We start from the raw sequence: 12,088 nt of genomic DNA on the forward strand, positions 1-12,088 counted from the left end.
CCGTTGGCGGCTACGATGCCCAGCTCGTAGAGCTGCAGGAACTCAGCGGGGTCTGCTGTGCCATCGTAGCAGGGAGGGAGGTCAGGCTTGAACTTGCCTGGCCATGTGATGCTGCGCAGCTCGGGGGTGAAGGCAAGGCAGCCCGCCGTGGCCACCGGCGCCCTTTGCTGGTGCTGGACTCGTTCTTGCGGGTCACCACGCGCCGCCACTGGGAGCAGTGTGGGGTTTTGTCATGGAGGCGCTGGGGCGCGATCTTGGGGCGCCGGCGCTGGGAGCGCGCGAGAACCTTCCCGGGGACATGGGATCTCTTGGCAGCTCCCTTCTTGCTGCGCTGGCACCGGACGTGGAGGGTCTTGCCCTGGGGCTACCGCCTTGGAGCCAAGGCACCTTCTTGGAGAGGAGGCGGCGGAGGCGCCTCCTGATCCTCGCCCCTGCACGGGACGGAGGGTGAGGCAGCAAGAGGGACTGCAAGGGGGAGCCCCCTGCGGCACTGACGAGCTCGGTGATGCGGGTGAGCCAGTCCTCATAGAGTTCTTCGACGGGGTGATAGTGCAGGAGCTCCCGCGCCAAGAGCAGTGAGGCGTGCGCGTCCATGGGTGCGCGACGGGCGTGGGACGACGAGCCTGCTGGAGTCAGCGACGTGGTGGCGGTGCGGCCATCCCGCCGCACCGAGCGGTGTTGGGACGAGGCCGGCTGCTTGTTCCCCGCCGGGCCGGTGGCGGCGTTGGCGGCGGGCGATGGGGAACGACGAGGGGGGCCACCGACGGGCGCCGTCTGGGCGACGCGAGCGGCGTGAGCAGCCCGGCGCTCGGCGCGAGCCCGACGAGCGTCAGCCATGGACACGACGGAAGATCACACGCGAACAGCGGAAGGAAGATTCTGGCGCACCCCTACCTGGCGCGCCAAATGTCGGGTTTCGGGTTCCGGCAGACCCTTGAGGTTCGAACACTGGGGTGCGCGCGGAGATATCTCCCCTACCGATCTACGTCCGATCCTCTCATGCGAACTAAGATGAAAATGATGAACAACACAAGAGACACAATGTTTATACTGGTTCGGGCCACCGTTGTGGTGTAATACCCTACTCCAGTGTGTGGTGTGGTGGATTGCCTCTGGGGCTGATGATGGACAGTACAAGGGAAGAACAGCCTCGCGAGAGGTGTTCTTGAGCTGGTGCGATGAACTGCTAGGGTGAGTTTAGTCGCCTTTCTCTCTCTCTGCTGGGGTTCTACCAGATCTCTCCGGGAGTCTCTCTACTCTATGGTGGCTAGCTCTATTTATAGAGGCCCTGGGCCTCTCCCCAAATAATGAGCGGTAAGGGCGCCAACAATTGGCCAATTCGAAGGGGAACATCTAGTACAAGTTATCCTGACCAAAGGTGGTCTTCGGCAGCAAAAAGCACTGGCGATGATGCCGTCTTGGGCTCCACAGTGGCCTCCGTCCTGCCGTCTGTCTGGTCTTGGTCTCGTTGCACTGGAATGGTAACCTTTGCCTAATGCCTTGGCCTGTGCTTTCCCCCTTTGCACCAAAGGGGAAACAAGGACATTGCGCAGGCCGGTGCCCGCCTGGCGCCCGCCTGGTCTCGATCGTCATGGCTTGCGTCGCAGGTTCCTCGCGAGGTACCCCTACCTTGATCTCTCTGCCTCCTTGCGAGCCTGCCTGATGAGGCTGCCTCTGAGGAAGCTTCCTGTCGTCCGCCCCGTGAGGCTTGGCCCCTCATGAGGGTCTTTGAGCTTAAGCTGATGAAGATGGGCCGCGCTGGGCTCCCGCTTGAGCCACACCGCAGGCCGCAGGCAGGCAAGTCTGGGGACCCCCGTTCCCAGAACGCCGACAGTGATGATAAATTCCGCATGAAGTCATTCTGCAGATGCCCATTTTTAATTGTGCATGTCATTATCTTTGTTATGTTTATATATGCATGATGAATTGTCTTCATAAGTTGAAGAGGATCTCCACAAAGTAAAACCTGCCATGTGCATTTGCATTCAAAAGCAAACTACTTATATGCACATCTTCAGGGGGAGCCTTTTGCAACTTATGAAGACAATGACTTTGATCTATAACTTTCACATAGTTTTATCCCCGTTGAAAACTTCAACCAATTTGTCATCAGTCACCAAAGAGGGGGAGATTGTAAGTGCATCTAGTGCCACCCTAGTTGGTTTTGAAGTATTGACGACAAACTTAGTTGAGGGACTAATGTGTTTGTGAGAATTGCAGGATAACACAGGTAGTAGTCCCTTATTGATTCGGTTTACCTACCAGAGATGACCCCTAAAAATGTGTGACGACATTGAAGACAATGGTGGTTCATGAAGACATTCACGATAAAGATTGTGACATGTGAAGACATTCACTTGAAGACTATGGAGTGTGAAGATATAGTTGTTTTGTAGTTTCCTTTTCTTCTTTGTTGAGTCATAGGAACCACCATACTGTTAAGTGGGGTCCAAGTGAACAAAGTTAGAGTGACTGATGTGATGCTCAACCAAAATCCTATGTCTTCGAGCAAAGACAATGAGAGCAAATCTTATCCAGAGCAGGATGAGTCAGCTTGGCTTGTAGCCCAAGTAAAGTTGTTGCGTGTGTTTGAAATCCGACCGTTGGACACATGTCGGTACCTTAGTGACCCAGGGTCATTTCGGACATATCAGGTCGGGTTGCCTCCTCGCTATAAATATCCCACCTCCTACACCATAAATTGGTGGTTGCTCAGAGTTAGTGCACGGCTTTTGTCGTTTGAGAGCAACCCACCTCCGAAGCATTTGAGAGAGAGATCCTTGCGAGGACAAAGCCCAAAACATACAGAGCCAAAGAGTGTTAGCCATCACTTAAGTCTTTCTGTCTGCGTGACCTGAAGACTTGTTACACTTGAGGACTGTGAATCCTCCAGCCGGTTAGGCGTCGCGTCCTGAGCATCCAAGAGTCATTGTGGATCACCGGTGAACGAAGTCTGTGAAGATTTGGAAGTCTACCTCGAAGACTAATTAGAGTGAGTGGGCGAGGACTGGGTGTCCTTAGATCAAGGGGAATAAGGTGAAGACGCGGTCTTTTGAGTTAAATCTTAGCCTCCCTAACCATACGTATAGTTGTCATAGCAACTGGAACTGGTCTACCAAATCATTGTCTCCACCAAGCAACTGGTTCTATCTCCCACTTCCCTTTACTGTTCAGTTTGTTTTCGTGAAGTCATGGCTTGCCTGTATGGTCTGATTGACTTCACCGTGTGAAGACTATTTACTGTTTGGCTTCATACTGTCTTCCATCATGATACATACTACCTAGCTGCTGATAGTCTTCGTACTTTCACTACATTGCTTACTTAACTATGTCCTGTCTAGTGTAGTCTATCTTCCGCTGCTTATCAATAGGTTCATTTCATTTGTATGTCTTCAAGACCTAGTGTTTTGAAGACTTACATAAAAATCGCCTATTCACCCCTCTAGTCGATAACTAGCACTTTCAATGAATATGATTGGATGATGTTTATTGCGATACGGTTATTCATTTAAGTTAGAGAATAATTGTTATTATGTTTACATCAATAAAACCTTCTATGGTCATACACCCAATGTAAATAGTTTATTGAATCTCAATCATAGTGATACACATATATATATAATATTGATTCCAAAAGATGCAAAGTTGATAATGATAGTGCAACATATTTGTGGCACTGCCGTTTAGGTCATATTGGTGTAAAGCGCATGAAGAAACTCCATGCAGATGGGCTTTTGGAATAACTTGATTATGAATCATTTGATACTTGCGAACCATGCCTCATGGGCAAGATGACTAAAACTCCGTTCTCCAGAACAATGGAGCAAGCTCATGACTTATTGGTAATAAAACATACCGATGTATGCGGTTCGATGAGTGTTGAGGCTCGCGGCGGGTATCCTTATTTTCTGACCTTCACAGATAATTTGAGCAGATATAGGTATATCTACTTAATGAAACACAAGTCTAAAACATTTGAAAAGTTCAAAGAATTTCAGAGTGAAGTGGAGAATCATCATAACAAGAAAATAAAGTTTCTACGATCTGATCGCAGAGGCGAATATTTGAGTAACGAGTTTGGCCTTCATTTGAAGCAATGTGGAATAGTTTCACAACTCACGCCACCTGGAACACCACAGCGTAATGTTGTGTTCGAACGCCATAACCATACTTTATTAGATATGGTGCGATCTATGATGTCTCTTACCGATTTACCACTATCATTTTGGGGTTATGCATTAGAGACAGCTGCATTCACAGTAAATAGGGCAACGTCTAAATCCATTGAGAGGACACCGTATGAACTATGGTTTGTCAAGAAACCTAAGTTGTCGTTTCTTAAAGTTTGGGATTGCAATGCTTATGTGAAAAAGCTTCATCCTGATAAGCTCGAACCCACATCGGAGAAGTGCATCTTCATAGGATACCCAGAAGAAAATGTTGGGTACACCTTCTACCACATATCCGAAGGCAAGATCTTTGTTGCCAAGAATGGATCCTTTCTAGAGAAGGAGTTTCTATCGAAACAAGTGAGAGGGAGGAAAGTAGAACTTGATGAGGTAATTGTACCTTCTCTCGAATTGGAAAGTAGCCCATCACAGAAATCAGTTCCAGTGATGCCTACTCCAACTAGAGAGGAAGCTAATGATAATAATCATGAAAGTTCAGATAAAGTTACTACCGAACCTCGTAGGTCAACCAGAGTACGTTCCGCACCAGAGTGGTACGGTAATCCTATACTAGAAGTCATGTTACTAGACCATGACGAACCCACGAACTATGAGGAAGTGATGATGAACCCAGATTCCACAAAATGGCTTAAGGCCATGAAATCTGAGATGGGATCCATGTATGATAACAAAGTATGGACTTTAGTTGACATGCCTGATGATCAGCAAGCCATAGAGAATAAATGGATCTTCAAGAAGAAGATTGGCGCTGATGGTAATGTTATTGTCTACAAAGCTCGAATTGTCGTGAAAGGTTTTCGACAAGTTCAAGGAGTTTACTACGATGAGACTTTCTCACCCATAGTGAAGCTTAAGTCTATCCGAATCATGTTAGCAATTGCCGCATTCTATGAAATCTAGCAAATGGATGTCAAAACTGCATTCCTTAATGGATTTCTTAAGAAGAGTTGTATATGATGCAACCAAAGGATTTTGTTGATCCTAAAGAAGCTAACAAAGTGTGCAAACTCCAGCGATCCATCTATGGACTGGTGCTAGCATCTCGGAGTTGGAATAAGGTGATCAAAGCATATGGTTTTATACAGACTTATGGTGAAGCATGTATTTACAAGAAAGTGAGTGGGAGATCCGTAGCATTTCTGATAGTATATGTAGATGACATATTGTTGATCGAAAATGATATAGAATTTCTGGATAGCTTAAAAGGATACTTGAATAAGAATTTTTCAATGAAAGACCTTAGTGAAACTACTTAAACATTGGGCATCAAGATCTATAGGGATAGACCGAGACGCTTAATAGGACTTTCACAAAGCACATACCTTGGCAATTTTTTTGAAGAGGTTCAAAATAGATCAGTCAAAGAAAGGGTTCTTGTCTGTGTTGCAAAGTGTGAAGTTGAGTAAGACTCAAAACCCGACCACGGCAGAAGATAGAGCGAGAATGAAAGTCATTCCCTATGCCTCAGCCATAGCTTCTATAAAGTATGCCATGTTGTGTACCCGACCTACTGTGTACCTTGCCATGAGTTTGGCAAGGGGGTACAATAGTGATCCAGGAGTAGATCACTGGACAGCGGTCAAAATTATCCATAGGTACCTAAAGAGGACTAAGGAAATGTTTCTTGGTTATGGAGGTGACAAAGAGTTCGTCGTAAAGAGTTACATCGATGCAAGCTTTGACACTGATCTAGATGACTCTAAGTCACAATCTAGATATGTATTGAACGTGGGAGCAATCAGCTAGAGTAGCTCCATGCAGAGCATTGTAGACATAGAAATTTGCAAAATACATACGGATCTGAATATGGCAGACCCATGCACTAAACTTCTCTCATGAGAAATACATGATCACACCTTAGTACTCTTTGGGTGTTAATTACATAGCAATGTGAACTAGACTATTGACTCTAGTAAACACTTTGGGTGTTGGTCACATGGCGATGTGAACTATGGGTGTTAATCACATAAAGATGTGAACTATTGGTGTTAAATCACATGGCGATGTAAACTAGATTATTGACTCCAGTGCAGGTGGGAGACTGAAGGAAATATGTCCTAGAGGCAATAATAATGTTGTTATTTATATTTCCTTATATCATGATAAATGTTTATATTCATGCTAGAATTGTATTAACCAGAACTTGATACATGTGTGGATACATAGACAAAACACAGTGTCCCTAGTAAGCCTCTACTAGACTAGGTTCTTAATCAAAGATGGTTAAGTTTCCTATCCATAGACCTGTGTTGTCATTTGATGAACGGGATCACATCATTTGGAGAATGATGTGATGGACAAGACCCATTCATTAGCTTAGCATAATGATCAGTAAGTTTTATTGCTATTGCTTTCTTCATGTCATATATGTATTCCTTTGACTATGAGATTATGCAACTCCCAGATACCGCGGGAATACCTTGTGTACTATCAAACATCACAACATAACTAGGTGATTATAAAGATGCTCTACGGGTATCTTCGAAGGTGTTTGTTGGGTTGGCATAGATCGAGATTAGGATTTGTCACTCCGTGTATCGGAGAGGTATCTCTGAGCCCTCTGAGTAATACACATCATGATAAGCCTTGCAAGCAATGTGACTAATGAGTTAGTTACAGGATGATGTATTACGGAACGAGTAAAGAGACTTGCCAGTAATGAGATTGAACTAGGTATAAAGATACCGACGATCGGATCTCAGGCAAGTGACATACCGATGACAAAGGGAATAACGTATGTTGTCATTATGATACGACCGATAAAGATCTTCATAGAATATGTGGGAACCAATATGACCATACAGGTTCCGTTGTTGGTTATTGACCGGAGAGGTGTCTCGGTCATGTCTACATAGTTCTTGAACCCGTAGGGTCCGCACGCTTAACGTTCGATGACGATTTTGTATTATATGAGTTATGTGATTTGGTGACCGAATGTTGTTCGGAGTCCCGGATGAGATCATGGACATGACGAGGAGTCTCAAAATGGCCGAGAGGTAAAGATTCATATATAGCATGATAGTATTCGGACACCAGAAGTGTTCCGGGGGTACCGGATACGTATCGGGTCATCGGAGGGGTTCCGGGCAACCCCCGGCAAACTATATGGGCCTAATGCGCCAAGAGAGGGACAGACCAGCCCCTAAGGGGCTGATGCGCCCCCTATAGGCCGAAATAAGGGGAAAGGAAAGGAGGGATGGGAGAAGGAAAGGGGAGGATCCGGCCTCCCCCTTTCCTTCCCCTCCCCCTCTCTTTCCTTCCCCTCCCCCCTCTCTTTCCTTCCCCCTCTAGAACTTATGGAAGGGGGGAGGCCGACTTGTAGGAGGCGCCCAAGTAGGATTACTCCTACTTGGGACGCCCCTTGCTGCCCCTCTCCCTCTCCCACCTATATATATGTGGGGGGCACCGCTAGAACACACAACATTGATTCCTAGCCGTGTGCGGCATCCCCCTCCATAGTTTACACCTCCGTTCATACTGTCGTAGTGCTTAGGGGAAGCCCTGTGTGGATCACTTCACCATCACCGTCACCACACCGTCGTGCTGACGAAACTCTCCCTGGACACTTTGCTGGATCAAGAGTTCAAGGGATGTCATCGAGTTGAACGTGTGCAGAACTCGGAGGTGCCGTACGTTCAGTGCTCGATCGGTCGGAACGAGAGGAAGTTTGACTACATCAACCGCATTGTCAAAACGCTTCCACTTTTGGTCTACGAGGGTACGTGGACTCACTCTTCCCCTCTCATTTCTATGCATCTCCGAGATAGATCTTGCGTGAGCGTAGGAATTTTTTTAAAATTGCATGCTACGTTTCCCAACATCTATCGTGTATGCTATGCTGTGTACCAGACCTGATGTGTGCCTTGCCATAAGTTTGGCAGGGAGGTACGAAAGTAATCCAGGAGTGGATCACTTGACAATAGTCAAGAACATCCTGAAGTACCTAAAAAGGACCAAGGATATGTTTCTTGTTTATGGAGGTGACGAAAAGTTCATCGTAAATGGTTACGTCGATGCTAGCTTCGACACTGATCTAGATGACTCTAAGTCAATAACCGGATACATATTTATATTGAATGGTGGAGCTGTCAGTTGGTGTAGTTCCAAGCACAGCGTCATGGCGGGATCTACCTGTGAAGCGGAGTATATATCTTCTTCGAAAGTAGCTCATGAAGGAGTCTGGATGAAGGAGTTCATATCCGATCTGGGTGTAATACCCAGTGCATCGGGTCCAATGAAAATCTTTTGTGACAACACTGGAGCATTTATCTTGGCAAAGGAATCCAGGTTCCACAAGAGGACTAAACACATCAAGAGACGCTTCAACTCCATTCGTGAAAAGCTCAAGGATGGAGACATAGAAGTTTGCAAAATACATATGGATCTAAATGTAGCAGACTGATACATCTCTAATGTATCTATAATTTTTGATTGTTCCATGCTGTTATATTATCATTCTTGGATGTTTTACAATCATTTTATAGCAACTTTATATCATTTTTTGGGACTAACCTATTGACATAGTGCCCAGTGCCAGTTGCTGTTTTTGCTTGTTTTTACTTCGCAGAAAATCAATACCAAATGGAGTCCAAACGCAGCGGAACTTTTTGGAGATTTTTCTGGACCAGAAGACACCTGTTGGGCCAAAGAAGTACCAGAGGGGAGCTCCGAGGGGAGCACAACCCACCAGGGCGCGCCCAGGTGGGTTGTGCTCACCTCGGTGGCCTCCCGCACCGCCTCTTTGCTCTATAAATACCCCAATATTCCAGAAACCCTAGGGGAGTCAACGAAAATCAATTCCAGCAACTGCAAGTTCCAGAAACCACAAACCCAATCTAGACACCATCACGGAGGGGTTCATCATCCTCATTGGTGCCTCTCCGATGATGTGTGAATAGTTCATTGTAGACCTACGGGTCCATAGGTAGTAGCTAGATGGCTTCCTCCCTCTCTTTTGATTCTCAATACAATGGTCTCTTGGAGATCTATTTGATGTAACTCTTTTTGTGGTGTGTTCTTGGGATCCGATGAACTTTGAGTTTATGATCAGATCTATATTTTTATCCATGAAAGTTATTTCAGTGTTCTGATCTCTTATATGCATGATTACTTATAGCCTCGTATTTATTCTTCGAATCTTTGTTTTATTTAGGCCGACTACACTACAAAAAAGGACACATCCATGACATTTCGGGCCGAACGAAAAAAAATTATGTCATACTTATGACACTTCTATGATGATAATTGTGACAAAACCCGGTATCATAATAGATGTGGTGAGGTCCTACTTCTATGACAAAAAATCATGACAGAAAATGGGATTTCCATCCTGGGCGGGCCGGAGACACGACTGCATGACATTCTTTGGGCCATCCATGACGGAAAAAACCGTGGTAGAAGCGAGGGCGAGGAAAATATCGCAGAGTTCCCGGTTACGGTGGGTGGTCGGGGGCCGAGCGATGCATGTTTCTCTTGTACGTACACGCATGTGTGCAAGGCGTTGGACTTTAACTGAACCCGAGCGAGGAGTTGGGCTCTAACTGAACCCGAGCGATTGCACTAGCTACGTTACTGAACCCGAGCGATCGATCCCTTGTTGTTAAATGAACCCGAGTGATTCCTTTGCTACTGCTGCTAACTAAAGCCGATTGATGCTGCCTCTGGATGAACAGTGAGCGTTGTTGGGGGGTTTGGATGAACAGTTCCTAGTGGGGGTTGGATGAACAGGACCCCTTTGTAGTAGAGGCCGTTGCCACTGGATGAACAGTACCCCGATCGATCGAGCCGGTGGATGAATAGGACCCCATGGAAGGGTGGATAAACAGGACCCCGTGGAGGGCTGGATGAACAGGACCCCATGGAGGGCTGGTTGAACAGTAGCTGGTGGAGGGTTGGATGAACAATAGCCCGTGGAGGGGTGGTTGAACAGGACCCTGTGGAGAGGGCTGGTTGAACAGTAGCCGGTGGAAGAGCGTGCGGTGGAGGCAGGATGAACAGGAGCCCGTGGATGAACAGTCGCAGGTGGAGGCTGCAGGAGGTCGACGGTGGATGAACAGTAACCCGTGGAGGCTGGAGGAGGTCGATGGTGGAGATGAACAGTATCCCGTGGAGTCCCGTTTTGCGGTACGCCACACCCCTCCCGATGAACAGGACCCCCGCTTCGACTGTAGCGCTCCAACACAAGTCTGTTTCCTCCGTTTTGCGGTACGCCACACCCCTCCCGATCAACAGGACTTCGTTTCGACCGTAGGAGGTCCAAGAGAAGTCTGTTTCCTCCATTTTGCGGTATGCCAGACCCCTCCCGATGAACAGGATCCTGTTTCGACCGTGGCCGGTTGAACACAAGGCCATTTCCTCCATTCTACGGTACACCAGGCCTCATTTCCATTGGTTGTTCCATCCAAGCCGGTTGGCTCCCGATGAACACGACGACGCATTCCGTTCCGACCCAGCCGGTTGCCTCCCCATGATCATGACGACGGCGCAGCTTCTCCGTTCCGACCCAGCCATGTACACGAGCCCTGGCCGTACGTATGCACAAGTAGGCGTTCGAGACCCCGCTCGTATGTACGTACGTGGCCGTATTTTTTGGCATGTGGCTGTATGTGCGTGTACATGGTTTAGATGGGACAGTCTGAACTGCTATGTGGGGCGCTCTACTATGACATGTGCCGCTACTTACTCGGCCATGGTTCATACTTGCAGAGAGACCGATCGACCAGTATGTACGTACACGTTCCGACAAGATAGACAGCGGTACGTACGCTTCGACCAGGTGGGTCCCAGCTGTGAGGGAGGATAAGGACGCACTTCCTTGCGTGCAAAGATATAGTTGCTGGGTCCCAGCTGTCAGGGGGGATTTTTTTGCCCATAATAAGGACGCACTTCCTTGCGTGCGAAGATGTAGCTGGTGGGTCCCAACAGTCAGGGGAGAAAACATTATTTTTCAGGGTAAAAAGGATGCAATTGCATGCATGCGTCCATGGGCGTGGTGCGTCCCCACTGTCAGCCTCTCACGTACAATCATCTTCCGATGACTCTCGGTTGTTGACCACGTTTACCACACCGTGCCGAGCACACCAAGGCCGGTGGACGACGGTGAGGCCCCAAACTGGAACGACCCGGAGATGGGGAAGACGCGATAGTGGAGTCGCAGTGGAGAGGAGTGGGAAACTTGACTGGTTCGGGTGCGCGGCAGCACTGCCGCCCACGGGAGATAGGAGTGGGAAACATGGATCTTTTCGGTCCCACTCACTACTCAACTCTTACTACTACTGCTTGTCTCTATGGCTTTGTTATTGTTGATGATTATTCTAGATATACTTGGGTGCACATAATCCTTTACAAGACTGAAGTGCAGGATGTCTTCAGACGCTTCGCAACTCCAGCTATGAACAATTATGGCGCCAAGATAAAGCACATCAGAAGTGACAATGGCACTGAATTCAAGAACACTGGCCTTGATACATATCTTGATACCTTGGGCATCACACATGAATTCTCGGCCCCGTACACGCCACAGCAGAATGGCGTCGTCGAATGCAAGAACAGAACACTCATTGAGATGGCCAGAACGATGCTAGATGAATACAAGACCCCAAGAAAATTCTGGCCTGAAGCCATTGATACTGCATGCCATACAATCAACCGTGTTTATCTTCACAAGCTTCTGAACAAGACATCTTATGAGCTCCTTACTGGCAAGAAGCCAAATGTCAGTTACTTCAGAGTATTTGGCGCAAGGTGCTGGATCAAGGACCCACATCACCCCTCAAAGTTTGCACCAAAAGCACATGAGGGTTTTATGCTTGGATATGGAAAGGATTCACACTCCTACAGAGTCTTCAATTTCTTTCATTACAAAGTGGTTGAAACAGTGGATGTGCGGTTCGATGAGA

The sequence above is a fragment of the Triticum dicoccoides genome, chromosome 7A, assembly GCF_002162155.2.
Source record: "Triticum dicoccoides isolate Atlit2015 ecotype Zavitan chromosome 7A, WEW_v2.0, whole genome shotgun sequence".
NCBI lineage: Eukaryota > Viridiplantae > Streptophyta > Magnoliopsida > Poales > Poaceae > Triticum > Triticum dicoccoides.